A 19,094-nucleotide genomic window follows, 5' to 3' on the forward strand; every position below is an offset into this window, starting at 1 on the left:
AGAAGAAGGGAGGCAGGGTGGCTGGCTGGGCGGCGCAACGGGGACGCGCCGGAGAGGCGGTGGTGGTGGTGTGGTTCGCGGCGGCGAAACAGCACGGAAGGGGGAAGGGTGGTCGCGCACGGCAGGGGAGTGACGCGAGGGAGGGGTGGTTTTCCGGTTGGTTTTGGGCGGCGAATCGTCGGGGATTGGGGCGAAGATTGGGTGATGATGGTGGTTGGTTTTGTGGTGGCGGAATCAGCAAGGGAAAGGGAGGTGGAGCGTCGCGGAAGCACGGCAGTGCTGGTGGCTGGGCTTGAAGGCAGGGGAGGTCGCGTGAGGGGGAAAAGAAAGGCGAGGGGTGTGGGGGCGGTTGTCGACTGAAGGTGAATGGTTGTGGTGATGCTGCACGGTGGTGATGATGGTGGCAGAAATATGGGGGTGTTTGCGGTGGCCACGAGAGGTGGCGTTGGTGGTTGATGGTGGTGGGAGATGGTTCGAATCAAAGAAACAGAGGCAAATGAAATTGAATTTTGATTTTGTTTTTTTTTGGTTGGAATTTAGTTGAAATTGTGTCTGATTTGTAGAGTCAAGTAGAGTAAATGAGATGGAAAATTTGCTTGGGCCTCAAGGTTGAATGTAGACTGAATTGAGGGAAAGAGATGAAGGAAAGAATTGCTTCCTTCTTCCTGGTGCACGTGAAGAGCAAAGAAAGAGAACAAGATAAAATTTTGGTTCTTTTAAGGCATTTTGTTTTCTTTTGTTTGTCATTTCACTTTAGTTAGACCAAAAATTCAGAAAATTGACTTCCATTTTTAGGAAATTCATTTGAATAGAAATGTTTAATTAAAATTAAGTTTTTGAAATAATTCTTTATAAAATATCGTTTAACGAGAAATAAATTTAGTTTTCGAATAAAATAAGAACGTTTCGAAATTATCAGAAATCCGAAATTATGAAATAATTAAGATTTAAAAAGTAACTTGAGCTCGTAAATCTGAAATTAAATTATAAAATCTAAAAAATATATATATAAATCGCGTAACAATATTCAAATTTTAAGCAGAATTAAACTTTGTTAATTAAAATTAAAGTTCGAAATTAGGATTTAAAACGATTTTAGCTAAATAAAAATAATTTAGCATAATTAATCAAGTTTTAAAAATTCGGGGTATTACACCTAATCTGACAAAGAAACGGCCCAGACCCTATTTTCAACGCCTGGCTCTGGGCGCCGAAATCTTCGGCGCCCAGGCCTGGGCGCTGAAAATACCTGGGACGTGTTCTTTCCTAATTCCTCGTGGATTAGAGTTCTACAATTCTACCTTTCCACGAACTCTTTTTCTATAAATAGGGCCCTAAGTTCAACGTGAAAAGAACAACAACACACAATTATTATTCTGAGTATTGACTCTAAACCCCTAAGCCTAAGCCTCACGCTGCAAAACTGATCACGCGTTCTGTCGCAATCGGTCCAAACATCGAACAGAACGTATCCTGTCCTATAACTTGAGATTCGTTAAATAAAAGGAGAAATAGCAAAGTCAAAGTGGTTAGTTTTCTGAGAACCGTGACGCACCCTCAAGGGTGCGTCGTAATGTGTCCCTTTTCCATGGTTTAATTGCTTTCCTTGCCCTTTTATGAACTGTTAAACTAATTAAATCTGATTGTTCTATCACGCCTAATAAAGATAATATGTTGGGAAATTGGATTATCATGCTAGGTCCCTTAAAACAATCTAAATCAGATAATCGCGCTCGATCTAGTATTATATGTTGCATATTGTTAAAATCAACTCAGATTAGTTTAATAGTTAACGCATGTCCTTTCAATATTTATGCTGAGCTAGTAAGGATATCCTGCCTCTGGAGTTATCGAAGAGCGAGTACTCCTCTCGGTAGTTACAGTCCCCCGAACCCTCAATCTCTACCTTGCGGATGTATGTTGAGAGATCCCCACACCAGGGATCACAAGGGAACCAACGGCCGTCGTGGTCAAACATAATTGCACTCCCTTTATGTCACGATAACCTGGTTTTGTCAGTTTTTCTTATTGTCGTTAAAAACTGAATGGCGACTCCTATATTACTAGTCAATTGGGTGTAAACTCACAGGAAATCCAATTACACTTGATTTGACAAAAAAGAAACGTCACACCCACGAGGGACAAGGTCACGCATTAGCCTCGTGCTTTTTCGACCCCCTCACAGTGGCGACTCTGCTGGGGATAGTGAAGGAAATACTCGTGCTCGTAGGTAATCAAAATAGCCGAAGGGTGAAATGATCCTACCCCGCGTTTATTTCCCCATCAAGTTGGGACGACCTGAAAATCAGCATATTAATGTGAATTGACAGAACCGCATAACGAATCTTGGCTCCCTTGGGATGTTTCATCTCGGGAGTTGGGACTAAGGATACCCATCGCCAACCGGGGGGTGCATACGCTTCGAATGTTGTCCACTCGGCACTTTCTCTAGTAGTACACCCGTCCCAAACCTAATCGCTCGCCCATTAGGTCCCTCTCATTGGTGCATGCCCCCTTGGCTTACATCGTGATTGGCCTCTTGGGCGAAATTCGTCTGTTGAAGGCACTACCTCGACCGGGGCATGTGTTGGATCTGTGATAGAAGTGGTACCAAGCCAGGCGCAAATACTACCCATAGAAGCCTATCATAAACTACATGACATATTATTATTGTCTCATGATAAAATGTTAGTTATGTGTAGCGAAATATGTGATTGTGTGTGACATATAATGTTAGAAAACCAACGACCTTAAAAAATTGCCCAAAAATTCATGAATCAATTGGCCAAAGAGTTATACCAAAATACGTGTTCCGCAAATCGGAACGATCGCCACAAAAATAAGCGACGCTCGGGATGGCCTGTAACGAATCCCACAAACGCTGCACAACGCGTAAAGGACGTTATAAGGCAAGCACGCAAAATTAAAGTCGCAAAAACAAAAGTAGACGAAAACTGAAAACGAGAAACCAGTCAGGGACGCATTTTCAACGCCCCTGGCTGGGCGCCAAATATTCTCACGCCCTTTGCTGGGCGCTGAAGTTGCTGCCTGGCCTTTTGGTCACGCGCAGCAGCCTCGGTGCCCGCGCATGAAGAAAATACGTAGCAAGAAAAAAACTTTTCGTAAAAAAAAACTTGCTGCGAGGGCGTATGAAAAGGCACTCGATTCTAAAAGCGACTAAAAAAATAATAAACAACTCTTTGTGTCGTTGTTAGGCCTCCTACGACGACAATGTTCGGCACCAAAACCGAGCATGCTAATAACCTTGGATGTCACATGGGCAAAGTATTCAAAAAATGATGTTCGAATAAAGTTTTCAAAGAAAAAAATAATGTTCAAATGAAAAATAAGTAAATCCGAGTCTAGACTAGGCTATGCCAAAGTACAATCTAAAACCTAAGTCTTAGTTGTCTTATCCATAGAATCGATCCTAATGCTTGGTGTCGTTCTGCAAATTAAAAGGGTTAAACCATATTGAGTCTCCCTTCCTAACATTTAAATCAATAAGCACCCATATGTAATTGTCATCCCTTGCTAAGAATCTACGGCCTCAATACTCTCTCTCACCATTAAAAATAATATATTATAGTATTTGCAAAATGGAAACAGTCACATTCTGAAAATCATTCTTCCATAGTCGCACAACCCCCAAAGTGAACCTAAGGTGTCAATACCATTAGCAAAAAATTAATGGCCTCAAGGCTTATGATCACATTGGGTCACGACTATCATAGTCCTCTCGAGCCACTCGCTCCTTGAAATATTCCTCAGTATGGACTAAAAGATTTTCCATGAATGCAACATGAAAAACCAGGAAAAAACCCATATCGGCATGCCATAAGGCTACCATTGGGGTAAAGCAATACACACTAAGGGAGAAGCCGCACTAATATTCTAGTCTTGCAAAAATAAAAATTCGATCTCCCCAACTAACTACCTTGCCAACATTAAGCAAAATGGCGCATGACAAATAAACACCCAAGGGTTAAAATCTAAAGTGTCAACCAAACGAAAGTTATGGTCCAATTAGCCTAAATCCGAAAGTTGCTTGGTCAAGTATTATAGGCTTACGCCACGTCATCATTTTGAGTCTAGGCCACCTCCTTGTATTCATACACGGTTTATAATCAGAAAATTAATGAAAGTTCGAGTCTAAATCACAACTTCCAATTAAATCCCGAAAACTGGAATCTGAAAAGGAGCAAAAAAATTATTTTCGATGTAATTCTTTCGTTAAATTTCAATAAGGTAAGAACAACATTTTGAATCTACGCTATGTGCACATTTTAAGAAACAACTAAATACGCTTGCAAAGTAAGACAATTAAAAGGTCCACCCTAGGCCTATTAAAGCTAAAGGTCCACCCTAGGCCTACTAAAATTAAAGGTCCACTATAGGCCTACCAAACGAGGCTCACTCAGTCTCGCCTCGTGACTCAAAGACCACAACCATCTACCTTTTAGCCCAAATAAAAAAATTTAAGGGTTTATGTTGGGGAGAAATCCCAAGCAAAAAGAAAAAATAGGAAGAGAAAAGGGAGAGCGAAAAGAGCAAGCCATGAAATACTTAAAAAGGAAGAGAAAAGGGAGAGCGAAAAGAGCAAGCCATGAAATACTTAAAAAGAAAGAGAAAAGGGAGAGCGAAAAGAGCGAGCCATGAAATACTTAGCCCGTACCTCCCAAAGTACGAAATTTACCCAAGTAAACGAAGGAAAAGAATTGAGTCAACCAATCCAAATTATGTCACAAAAACTACATAAAGTTCTACGATGTCTACCCTTTCCAATCCTTATGTTCTTAGACGTCTTCGCTCTGGGGTCCCTGTTCAGCTCCTTTAACCCATCCATGTTCTCTTCGCCATAACCCAAGAAACCATTAACTCGACTCTTGTTCTTGAACTTGTTATCAACTGCAAACCACGTACGACCATTGACACGTGCGTCATACCCATTATTTCCAAAGCCCAAACCTGTTCTTACACCACCATTAGCATAATGACCATATAACTTGTGTGGATACATCCTGTTGATATACCCTTGAGCCGTCCCCATGCTACTCATTGGCCTTGGTTGATGTAAACTCGTGACACTAGTTTGAGACTGCAAATTGTGAGTCTTAGCAGATGTAATCCTCATGCTTTGACTAAATACCTATACAAGTTACCCTATCTCATTCAACCCATCTTTCAAGCCGTCTTGAGTCACGAATAAAAAAGAAGACAAATGAAAAGTACAAAAAAATAATAAATAATAAAAAAGCAAACTTTGCAAAGCGCCTTTAAAAGTTCGTCTAAAAAGAAAAAGAAGCATTTAGCGCACCAAAGAAGATCCGCCCAGAATTCATTTTCAGCGCCCACAGCTGGGCGCCGAAATCTTTAACGCCCCAGCCTGGGCGCTGAATCTCTTTGCTTGCCAAATTTTTTCCAGAAGTGCTCGTCATTTTATCCGCACATGCACGGAAAAATAACGAACACTTAGAGGGGTACAACACGTATTCAGATATACGTACCAAAAAAAACACGTGAAAAAACTTTTGTGCAAATACATGTACTTAAAAAATAAAACAAATTTTTGGCTTACGGCAAAGCAGCAGATTAAAATAATAGTAAACTTCACTTATTTCACCCTATTTCAAACATTACGATTCCACTCGAACGTACTTGTTTAAAATCAGCATTCTAAGAAACCATTTTCTAGGCTAAGAACTACGCAAGACCTGATTCCAAATTAAATCTATTTAAAGCGGATACGTAGGCAATCCATGATTCGGTCCAACCAATTTGCAAAGATGTTAGAGCCTATAGAATGACAAGAATAAGAAATAAAGTCCCTTATTGAAATTTAATTACTTGCAACCCAAGTCGAAAGAAAAATTTGAGTCAAAGGAAGAATCCAAATCATCAATATGCCAAAATAAGCACACATCGAAAAATAATAAGGGCACGTACCCTTGCCAGAAGGAGCACTCACACTCCTAGGCACTTAGCCAAGACTCAAAAGATCGCTTTTGAATGGAGGCTAGCGCAAGCGTCCATGACCTCTAAAGTACTCGACTTGACCCTCCCTAAAGCGAACTAACTCACTTAAATACCTTCTTTCACCACTAGAAATAGTCGTTCACTTAAAGACCTTCTTTCACCACTAGACACAGTCATAATCGCCAACAAGTAGTAAAGGCAGTAAGCTTGCAATAAAAAGGATTGTTCTACGGCATCGCCCTATCGTTCATTCGAACTCAAGGCACCCGTTCATGGTAATTCAAATGCTTGCTAATCCCCTTTGAAAAAAATCAGACATTGTCAATAGGACTTGGCACTTAACCAAGGCTCACCCTACTCAGACATATGACACGGGCATCTAAAATCGAAATCTAAAAGCATCATTAATGGGAAGACATAATAGCAACTGGGGGCTAAAAAATTAAAATGAAAGAGCTAGGGAAAAGAACTAAGTATACCTTGACCTTTTGTGCAGACATACACCAAGTAAATCTAAGTCAATTTGAAAACGTTTATATTCCCGCAATTCTGGAAAAGATGGCCCTAAAAGCCTAAAGCATATGCCAAACGGACACAAGTATATCTTGACTCCTGCACCCTGGCTTCCAGCAAATCCTTAGACAACATTCCAATAATCGTAACAGTATTTTGATTCACTCATGTAATCATGTACGAACCCTTCTATAAGTCAACTTACTTAGGACACCTCGGATTGTACACAGTAGGACTCGGACTTCAAGTAATTTTCAAAGACTTCTTCGAACATAATAAAGTGTCGTTGGTTTAAGCTAAGTATGCGTTTATCTCAATGTTGCAAGTGAGTCAAAAGATTTTCAAATATGATTATGGGTAAAGAAAGGCACCTAGCTTTTGGTCAAGGCACACCTCAACATGTGACTACCTTGACCATGGCAATGTCGCACAATACGACATTTACAAGAGAAGTAGCAAATCACTACTCGAACGTACCTCGCACTAGACGAGTCTGGTTCAAACTATTCACGATCCATGTCACCATGAATGCATAAAAACGTATGCCAAGCATTATAGCACCAAGCCAATCCCGTAGCTACAATTGGGGGCTTGAGAAAAACACTCTAAAAATACTCGAAATGACGATTTTATCGCAAATTCTCGACGCTAATGTTATACGCACGTCATAGGGGCACAATCCTAAGGTCAATCGTGTAAAACGAACCTTAGAATGGCTACAACCCCTCCCAAATTCTAAAGCACTACTTAGAATATATAAAGTCACCCCACTATCAAGGGTAACTGAAAATCGCGAGTCACCAAAACTCCGGTCAAACTACTGCACATAACGCTCGCTCTATAAAGCACCCGTTACACAGTCTACGTTGTTCCAAAGCAAAAACGAAAGTCCTGACTGGGGCGCACTTTCAACGCCCAAGATCAGGCGCCAGAGATTCCGACGCCCAGCTCTAGGCGCTGAAAATCAACTCCAGGCAAAGGCTGTCGAGGATAAACAAAAAAAAACATCCATGAATCCTCGCATCGAACGAAGTAATAAGCCGTGCAAACCCACGCAGAAGGTGCTACACTTGTTCGAGGACCTGAACGAGGCGTGATGAAGTACTCCAAATGCAAAAAATAATAATGATATCCCAACACCTGGAGGAATGTTCTAAGACACGCCGTTAGGCCACACAAGCCTACGTCGCACCATAAGTTCAACTGTCCCACGGTACAAGTCCAAAAAAAAAGTAAGGCATATTGCACGGATACGGGCACGACCAAGAGCATGTGTAAAAGAGGCAAAGACTACTTATCGCCCAAATTCAAAATGCAAGCCACACGACTTCTACATTAAGGATTAAAGGTAGCAAAATATTACCTACCATGAAAGGGATAGCTCGCACCTACACGAGCGGAACCCCAAGGCATCTTTTACGAAAGAACCTACCAAAAATCGTACGCCAAAAGGAAGCATCCCAACATGCATACTTGGGGGCTCCAAGCTACGAAACAACCATAGAAAAATAAAAAATCTCGAAGCAAATGTTTGAACAATTGAAAGGGCACGATGTTTGAGCCCGCCTCGTGAATGGGCCTGAACCCTATCAAGCTTCTAAGAAAACTATTTAAAATCAGTCATTGCTCAAAAAATGATTCGAACAAACTGATTAATGGACCGCACACAACGGCCATTCTATGAACGCTCGTTCGCACATACATATCATCTTTTCTAAGTATCGAACATTTACGAACGCGTTCAAAAGAAAAAAAAAAGAAAACGAACGAACAAGAGGCCTACTGTGTCATCAAGAAACCTCACCAGAAATTATTTTCAGCGCCCAGCGCTGGGCGCCGAAATATTTAACGCCCAAGCATGGGCGCCGAAAATGATCCCAGACCCAAAAAAAACAGCTCTGACTTCTATAGGGCCCTGCCGTATCCATTCGACTCGAAAATTGCCGATTTCTTTACTGAAAGTCGCACCTCACGGCTTTGTTAAGAGTAGCACACCACTACAAAGATCTCTCGCACTTACGAGCACAATCCCAAACACGATCAAGGACATTACAGAATGCGTATCCCCAAGGAACCTCTTTGACAAGAAATGACCGTCAAGCACGAGTGCTTGGGGGCTCGAAGGAAAATATATATTATGCAAAGTTAAAACAATATTCCCAGACTACGCTGTACGAAGTCCCGTGTTTGGATAATCTCAAAAAAAATGGTATTTTAAAAAAATATATAACAGAAATATACACAGTGTGGGCCCACTTATAGGACACACTTAATCAGGAAATATTGCGACCCACCAACAGGTTGTAAACACAAAAGCCCTTCTACATAGGCAAAATGAAAAGAAAGTAAGAAATTCAAAATGGGCCCGCCCACCTTCAACGGGCGAGGTCTGCGTCACTAGCCGCGTAGGTCCTCAGTTTTCGAAAAATAAAGTCTTCAAATTTAAAATAGGCTCGCCATCTTCAGCCGGCGGGGTCTACGTCACAAACCGCGTAGGTCCTTATTTTCAAAAAGCACAAACAAATTTCAAAATAGATTCGTCCACTTCTATCGGACGGGGTGTCCACCCTTAGCGGACAGGTTCGCCATCTTCAGCCGGCGGGGTCTACGTCACAAAACCGCGTAGGTCCTTATTTTCAAAAACATCAAAACAGATTCGTCCACTTCTATCGGACGGGGCGTCCACCCTCAGCGGACAGGCTCGCCATCTTCAGCTGGCGGGGTCTGCGTCACTAACCGCGCAGGTCCTTAGTCGCTGCAGCGATAACTTTTTCTGGTTTTCCCTTTTTCCAAAAATTAAAGGATTGGTTTTCCGTTTTTCCAAAAAAGAACGATGTGTTGGATTTTCCTTCGTTTTACGTCCCATAAAAACAAGGGGGTTTTCTCGTTTAGCTAACCCTAAAAATGAGAATCTTTAAAAATATTTTTACCTCGTGATTGGGCTTGGTCAGGCCCAATAACACTTTATAGCTTTGATTTCGAAAACATCTGTAGGTACTCCCAATGACAAAGTGAGGGAGTTTCTACGCCTCTTTAGATACTTCCAATGACAAAGTGAGGGAGTTTCTATACTATCCGTTGACAAATCCCAATGACACGTGAGGGATATGTCGACACTTCAAGTGATGACCCTTAAGTCAAATGTTATCACTCGGGGGCTCGTGAGACCCTCGCAAAAACAGGTCATTGTGACTTGTGTGACGCACTCCGTCTAATACTTTGACCATCGTCTTACTCCAAGACTCAGTCAAAGTGGGGGCTAACTGTAGACACCTACTTTTGTCCCCATTCCCGAAAGGGAAGGTTCGATGATGAGAACATAAAACTCCACTTGACAACGCATCTCCTAAAAAATAACGAATCTCAATTCCCCTTTTCATTTCACCCGAAACCTACTATTTATAGAAACCTGCTATTTATGGAAACCTGCTAAAAATAGTAACTGCCGTAATGGGTAGTTGTTAAAAGTGGCAAGTCATAAAAGATAGAAACCTTTCAGAATTAGGTGTTGCACTCCAACATAAATCCTAAATGAGATAGAAATTGCGAGAGAATCCTATTCCTAATACGATTCGAAAATAAGAGTTACGTATTAATTAAAATCCTAACGAGCCTAGAGTTCGTAACGGGCCCAGATGCATTCCATCATAATATTAATACGCACTAAAAGACTCGATTAAAGTCTCATACACTCCGGATTCTAAGAATCCTAATCTGACAAAGAAACGGCCCAGACCCTATTTTAAACGCCTGGCTCTGGGCGCCTAAATCTTCGGCGCCCAGGCCTGGGCGCTGAAAATACCTGGGACGTGTTCTTTCCTAATTCCTCGTGGATTAGAGTTCTACAATTCTATCTTTCCACGAACTCTTTTTCTATAAATAGGGCCCTAAGTTCGACGTGAAAAGAAAAACAAGACACAATTATTATTCTGAGTATTGACTCTAAACCCCTAAGCCTAAGCCTCACGCTGCAAAACTGATCACGCGTTCTGTCGCAATCGATCCAAACATCGAACAGAACGTATCCTGTCCTATAATTTGAGATTCGTTAAATAAAAGGAGAAATAGCAAAGTCAAAGTGGTTAGTTTTCTGATAACCGTGATGCACCTCTCAAGGGTGTGTCGTAATGTGTCCCTTTTCCATGGTTTAATTGCTTTCCTCGCCCTTTTATGAACTGTTAAACTAATTAAATCTGATTGTTCTATCACGCCTAATAAAGATAATATGTTGGGAAATTGGATTATCATGCTAGGTCCCTTAAAACAATCTAAATCAGATAATCGCACTCGATCTAGTATTATATGTTGCATATTGTTAAAATCAACTCAGATTAGTTTAATAGTTAACGCATGTCCTTTCTATTATTTATGCTGAGCTAGTAAGGATATTCTGCCTCTGGAGTTATCGAAGAGCGAGTACTCCTCTCGGTAGTTACAGTCCCCCGAACCCTCAATCTCTACCTTGCGGGTGTATGTTGAGAGATCCCCACACCAGGGATCACAAGGGAACCTACAGCCGTCGTGGTCAAACATAATTGCACTCCCTTTATGTCACGATAACCGGGTTTTGTCAGTTTTTCTCATTGTCGTTAAAAACTGAATGGCGACTCCTATATTACTAGTCAATTGGGTGTAAACTCACAGGAAATCCAATTACACTTGATTTGACAAAAAGAAACGTCACACCTACGAGGGACAAGGTCACGCATTAGCCTCGTGCTTTTTCGACCCCCTCACAGCAATAACATACAAACAACTAGAAAAACGGATAGTTAACTCATAAAAGTTTTGAAGAAATGCAATTAACCTTTTCACATTGGGAAAATCATCATTAGTGGGCTTTCCTTTCCCTTCCCTCTCATTCAATTCAATGCCATAATGAGGATCTTCTCCATTATACCTATCAAGAGCACGCTCAAGCATAATAGCAGCATCCAACATCAAGTAAGTCGAGTTCCACATGGTAGCCACATCAAGACTCAATAATCTTTAGCTCCCAATTTTTTCATCCTCCACACATTTTTTAAACTTCTGCAGCTTAGCTGGAGATTGCTTAAGGTACCTTACAGCATGTCTAATGCGTAGTACATACTCATTTGCACATTTCATACCATCGACAACAACTAAATTTATAATATGAGCAACACAACGCATGTGAAGAAACCGACAACCAAGAACCTCAATTTTCCACGATTTAACTTTCTTCTTCATATATCCATAGCAGTGTCATTTGAACTAGCATTGTCAACGGTAATACACAATACATTTGACGAGTGACATTTATGTCGCTCATAGGGTAGTAATTTTGGCATAATTTGAGTCATTTTATTCTATTTTTAATCTGTATTTTACTTAATTTCTTATTTTGATTATTTATAGCTTAGTTTAGCGTTTTTAGCTATTTTTGGTGGTTTTTAGATCCTAATTCCATAATTTATTTATTTTATTTGTTTTATAATTTTATAGTTTAATTATTTTAGCTTTCGTTATTAATTTTCTATTTTCTTATTATTATTATTATTATTATTATTATTATTATTATTATTATTATTATTATTTATTTATTTTCGTTTTATTTTTATTTCTCCCCTCGTTTTCTTTTCTATGTAGGTAGGTGAGAGTATCAAAGTTCGGGCCAACTTTCAAGAGCCGAGCAAATTGCAATGTTTAGGTGGGCATTTGAGCATAATCCACAACTAACTATCCTACACCACTCTTCTCTACCTCAACCTCCTAGCAACTATAATCAAACACTATTCTCGCCCAACACAGCTGCCCAGTACACCAACAGCAACGACCACTACGCAACGCCACCTCCATCAACACCCTCCACGCATCCCCAAACCACCGCACAACAACTCCAACTACTTATCTCACCTCACCACCAACATCCCATCACCACCACAGCAACCCCCTGCCACAACACTCAATCATCACCATCATTATACCAACACCAAACGCAACAGCAAGACCAATTCAGCCCAAAATCGCACAGCAAAAAGGCAACCAAAACAGAGGAAAAACAGAGCTCATTGGTTCGTACGAACCCATAATTATGTTCGACCGAACCCAAAATTTAGAGTTCCTGATTGTTTGAGATTCGGCCGAACCCACCGTGTGTTCGCCCAAACCACAATTGGGTTCGACCGAACACCTAATGTGTTCGCCCGAACCTATTTCATCGCTCAAAATTGTACGGATTAATGAGCTTGGGTGGCTGCGATTTGATGAACAATAATCGAAAGGCCATAATTGATTTGGAGCAGCGATTATGATGATGGTGGATGATGAGATGGACGAGGATGATGAAAAGAGGGTGGTGAGCTGCGAAAGAGGGGAATGAAGCCCCGTAGTTTCTTTGGTACAGCAAGAAAAGGGACGAAGATGAGAGGATTAGGGCCTGATTGTGTTTTGGGCTTTTAAAAAGAAAAGAAAAGGCTACGGAGGAGACAAAGAAATGGGAGGGGGTCTGATGGTTTAGGATTAATTTGGGGGTTTATTTATTTTCTTTTTCTTTCTTATAATTTCTTTCTTTTCTTTTCTTTTAATTTCTTTTTCTTTTATCTCTTTATTTTCGTTTTTAGCCTTTAGTATAAATAGCCTTAACTCTTTAATTTGAGGAACCAACTCATTACCATGTACATAATTAGTCTCATTTTCTAGGGTTTTAGTTTTAGGGAGAGAAAAGTGAGAAAATTAAATGGGTTGAAATTGAATTTTGAAGAATCAAAGATGGGGGACTTGATGATTTGGAGATTTCCATCATTTAATCAATGAGATTTTCTTTACTCTTCTCTCTTCATTTATTGTCTTATTTATTGTTTTATATGTTTCTTTGATTAGATTAGTTTCATGTTTAGTTTTATAATTAAATCTTTAAATTAGTTGTTGTTTTGCTTAGAATCATGTTATTAGTTATTAAAGTCTTTAAATTTATTGTTTTTATGTTGATGGAGTAGTTTATTGGTTAGGGTTTGGGTGAAAACCTAACAATGATTGATTTGGGTAAATGAGTTTGAATTTGGTGATGTTGCATGATTAAATTATTGTTTGTTTGAGCATACTCAAACTTTGTTGTATGCAAATTAGCTACTTGTGTATGACTTAGATTTTGGGGTAGTTGACTTTAGGAAAATCGAGGGATCGTGACCTAAGTTGACTATTGTTTGGTTTGTGCTTAACCGTGACCTAAGGGTAGTTGTGTATAGGACGGGAGTTCGCATTTGACTATTCTAAGAATTGATCCAAGGCGGGAGTCGTTTGGGGATCTATTTCTAACCAACGCATCATTCATACTTTGCTTATGCATCATCATTCTTAATTGTTGCTCGTATACTTGTTTCATTATTGTTGGTGTTTGATCTCATTCCTTGACCATGTTTGTCCATTGGTAGTTAGTTTAGTTTTAGTTGGTTAGTTGACTTTTCCAACCCTATTCCGACCTAGCTTGTTGTTTGATTAGCATAAATTAGCGCACTTTAGTCCTTGTGGATTTCGACCCTTACTTGCCGCTTTACTTGTGTTTAGTGGTTAGTTTAGGTTTTTTATTTGATTAGGAGAGACTAGTAACGACCTAGTTTTATCCTTGATCAACATTCTCAATTTCCCACTCATTCAAACACTTCTCAATTAAATTGTCGGTTTCTTCACCTCTATGGCTAGAAATAGGGAAAAAATACAAGATTTTTTTTTGTAAATTTCATTCATTGTCAATATAATGCACAGTGAGACACGTATAATTTATTTTTTGAGTCGAAGTCCAAGTAAGAGTGGTAAAAAAAATTTGGATGTGTTCTTTCTTAAAGAAAACTTAAGACCTTTTTTTCCAGACAAAAAGTTTTGATAACAATCCTTAGCAACGTAAATCTTGAAGGTGAAGGAAATTATGCCCTTGGTCCAAGTATGCATTTAATGTTAAGTCTAATAAATGCGGTTCAGTATTAATTAACAAGTTAATAATTCAGTGAGATCAAGTGAGCTGAATGCCTAGCTAGAGGCCGCTTCAGTTCAAGTTGAATTAATGATATTAATCCACAACTTACTCTTGACTGAACCCGTAGGGTCACACTAATAGTACGTAATACTCCATCTATGGATGTTCGGAATCGACGGATCTTGGTTTCAGTGGGAGCCGAGATCGTCAAAGGCAATAAATGAATACTCTGGAACGATGATATTGCCGGAAACGGAAATATGGATCGTATCGGAAATATAAATATTATCCAATTCGTAGATGTTGCCGAAAACGGAAACATGGTACGTATCGGAAAATATTATTGGAAATGGAAATATTGCCGGAATCGGAAATATTGCCGGAAACGGAAATATTGTCAGAGTCGGAAATATTATCGAAATCGGAAAATAACTCCGGAAACGGAAATATTAAATATTTGTTCGAAACAGAAATTAATTCCGGAATCGGAAATATTAAATATTGTTCGTATCGGAAATGAATTCTAGAATCGAGAATTTAATCAGAAGCGTATCGTACGAATTAGCATCGGACGAGGCCTGCCAGATGAAGGCCCAACACGAAGTCGGGCCATCGCCCAGCAAGCCGAAGCACACCAAACACACGATGCCAAGCCACGCCAGGCCCAGCGCAAGGCCAGGCCCAACAATGGCCTTGGCGCGCGCGCGGGGATGCGATGAAGTGGGTTGGCGCTGTGCGTGGGCAGCAAGACCCGCGTGCGGTGCTAGCGTATCACTCGAAATGTGTTACTCGAATCCTAAAGCTACTGGGATTCGTCATATGATTAAATCCTAATCCTAATAAAGATAGAATTTGTTTAATAGAGTTTTAATAAGATTCTAATTAAATAAATTAGTATCCTAATAGGATTCCAAGTCCTTTTCCATAACTCTATAAATAGGTGCCTAGGGTCACATATTTACATTGAGGATTGAAGTATTCAAAGGTATAATTAAATAAACCGTACATATGCTGCGTTGCGTGTGGCCTGCTCGCGTATGCCATACGATTAGTCGTGCGCGGCGATGCGGCCTCGTAGCTCGACGGGGCTTGGGCGCAAGCCCAAGTGCCTCGTCTTGAGACATTGATACGTTTTGATATTAATTTAGGAATTTCAGTTCGGAAATAATTTTAATTAATTTTAAAATTAATAATTTAAATTTTCTCGGATTTTAATTTTGAATATTATAATTATTATAAATTTTATTTATACTAATTATTTACTAAAATTAAACCTTGAATTAATTTAAATTCATTTATTTCAACTGAAAAATAAATTAAATAAAATGGATTCAATTATAAATTTATATGAGCTTTAAATTTTAATTAAATTTGTATGTTTCCGGTTAGACTAGAAATACATTTTTATGTTTAAAATTAGTAAAGCATATGAATTTATTGGTTTAAGTGGGAGCAATTTTAGTCATAAACTCTTGATTAGGTCTACAAATCCTTTAAGGTTAAAACAACTTGATTAGAATTAATAAGGACTGAATAATTGGTAGATTATTGGTGCCCTTAATTAATTGCTGCAAATATTTATGTGATGCAAACAACGTGTTTTTTTACTAACCAGCTATGTGAGCCATTCATGATAATGAATGGGTGAATGGTATATATTGTATATGTACTGTTTTGCAGGTTATGAAGTGACTAGTATGGCCCAAATAGGATAGAAAATATGGTCTGCGTACCAATTTGAATGTAATTGGTCTAAAAGCACCAAATTTGTTTTTCAATTCAAATGTGGTCTGCGTACCATCAAATAGTTGTAATTAGTTTAATTATAGCTTATCCTATTTGAAGAAAATGACGCCTCCCACGGTGAAATTCAAGACGAAGTTTCCAATCCATTTTCAAGACGGACTTTGAAGTTGAATCTTCAAGATGAAGTCGGGCCATACTAGATCACAATTATCTTATGCATTCTTTAAGTTATTTATTGCTTTTAAATATGTCTTAAATATGCATGAGATTGTGGCTTGATTATGTTGCATGATTAAGGATTTTATTTCACTTTAAATCTAACCAACATAGTAAGAGCCTTAAGTTCCAAACTTAAAAATTGAGTTAAAAGGTGCCATGCCAAAATAACACTTACTTGGATATCCTTTACATCGATCTTAGTAATAGGTTTCCGCCATAGCGAGGTGTTACTTATCGACACTAAAGGGGTAAGGTACACAAATAATTGTGAGTACATGTTAGTTTTGGTGAAACTCAACGATATAAGTAAGGAGTCCTTTTATGTCGTGGCAAAACCGATAGGTTTACCTAATAAGTTCTTAAACGTACCTATCAACCAAGAGTAGTTTCTAGACTATTAGCAAAAGGCTTTTGCTTACCTAAAAGATTTTAGAATTGAGTCTAAATACATAATGTGCCTAATTCTTCAATGGGTTTTAGGATCTTGGAATCATTTTATTCACACCTGCCGGAACACATAACTTGAATAAAATGCTTAATGAACATTAAATTATGCTTATATGCTAGAATTTAAGTTTATTAAGAGAAATTGTGAATGATTATTGTTGTGGGCAAAATTACCATGCCTACGTGCACCAATGAGGATGTGACACCTGGCACGTATTGCGCCCCCTAAGCAGAAATCATGCAAAGCCTACTCCGGGGCATGAGTATTAATCTAGGTATCTACAATGTATGTATTTAAGTATGTATAAATGTACGTATAAAACCTATACCTGGAAAAGGGCTTAATTAGTATGTATCCCAAGTGAATGACTAAGCACAATAGGCCCAAATAGCCCACTATTGCTACAAGGGATCAGAGAATTGTAAGGAGGAAGGACACGTGTCCTTCTCCCATTCCCCATCCAATCATGTAAGGGGAATATTAGGTCATTCCCATAAAAACCTAGTACTATAAATATTCCCACTTCCCTAGAAAAAGGGGTCACAATCAATACATTCTAGAGCAATTGCTGCTCTGCCTTCTCTCTACTTTCTCTCTCTATAAAAATACAATCTTGTTTAATCTTTAAAAGTTACCAAGAAACCTCCAAGGTATCTCACCGGAAAAACCCCACAACATTTGGCGCCGTCTGTGGGGAGGTACGGTAACATGGAAGATCAACGACAGGACAACGATTCTGGGCGGCCTACGCGCGTAGAGCGGCCACCCCTCGAAAGAGAAATGCCGACTGAACATCATACGCCGGCCACAAGAATCACTGAAGATGCCGCGCGTACATTTGCGGCCGGGCACACCCCTCGTCACACTGCCGAGGTAGAGGTGCTCAGCGAGGAGGACGACCAGGCCAATCGCACCCCTCCTGGAGGACACCTGGATCCTCGGGTGGATACGGTAATAGAGGAGAACCCTGATATGCCTGTCTCTGTGGGTGCTCTTCGGGCTATTTTGGCTGAGTTCCAAGCTGATGTGGGGAAGACAGTTAATGCTGAGGTACAGAAGAGTATGCTGATTTACACCACTGCTGTGGCTGCAAATCATGAGAGGCCGGCAAGCAATAGGCCAACACTTTCTTTGCGCCCCCCAAATGTCTGGACCAGGCTGACAGGCGAGGACCTAAGGAGACAGCCGCCAACAAGTCAGCCCAATCAGGCAATGTCTTACCTACCACGCCGAATGCCACGGCGGCTGATCGGAGAAACGTCCCGAGGACGTGAGCAGCCACGCGCAGAGCAGTTGCCCGACTCTGAGTCTGAACTTTCTGACACTGGGTCAACCCCCGTCATGCCGGATAGACCTCTCCCTCATCCAACTTATACGCATCTGAGCCAGGCACGTCGAGGGGCCACCCGTCCAACCCGTCAAACTCGCGGACGCGAGTCCTCCCAGCGGCTACCCTACTCCAAGCGTCAAGACCCTGTATATCACATTCAGGAGGGGGTGTCCAACATGGCGCTAGGGCACACCACCCCTTTTGCAGACTCCATCATGAGAGCCCCGAGGGAACCCAAAGTCAAGCCGCCCAACATTGATGCTTACGATGGTACCACAGATCCGGACATGCACCTCTTGGTTTACCGGCATCACATGTATGTCCAAGGAACAACTGACTCAACCTGGTGTAAGTATTTTCCGGGCACACTCAAAGGAGTAGCCTCTAAGTGGTTCGAGAGACTTCCAGCCGGAACTATTCGCTCTTTTTCGGAGCTCGAGCTATTGTTCTCTACTCGGTTCATGGCTCACAAGGAAGAGAAGAAGACGAGCATGCATCTGAGTAGGATTCAGCAAGGGAAGGACGAGTCCCTGAGGAGTTATGTGAAGAGATTCAATCTAGAGGCAGGGCAAATTCCGGATTTGCCAGAAGGTGTTGCATTCGATAACTTCATTCGAGGGCTTAAAAAGGGCTCTTTCAAGTTTGATCTGGTAAAGAAAAGCGTCCGAACAATGGCAGAAGTGCTGGATGAGGCCGAGGCCTTCATTCATACAACAGAGATTTGCAGCGTCCCGAAAGACCCCAGAGGAAGTGATACCGCCGAGTTAGCGGCAAAAAAGGAGAAATTCGAAAAGAAGAACCGGCCTAACGGGACGTGGGCTATTGCAAAAGAGTCAGACAGGGCCCCCGGAGCGGCAGGTCAGAAACGGCCCAGAACTTATGATCGGGAGCGATTCGAGTATAACACAGACATGTACACAATCCTGATG

Source organism: Spinacia oleracea, chromosome 1 (genome assembly GCF_020520425.1).
Source record: "Spinacia oleracea cultivar Varoflay chromosome 1, BTI_SOV_V1, whole genome shotgun sequence".
In the NCBI taxonomy this organism is placed as follows: Eukaryota; Viridiplantae; Streptophyta; class Magnoliopsida; order Caryophyllales; family Amaranthaceae; genus Spinacia; species Spinacia oleracea.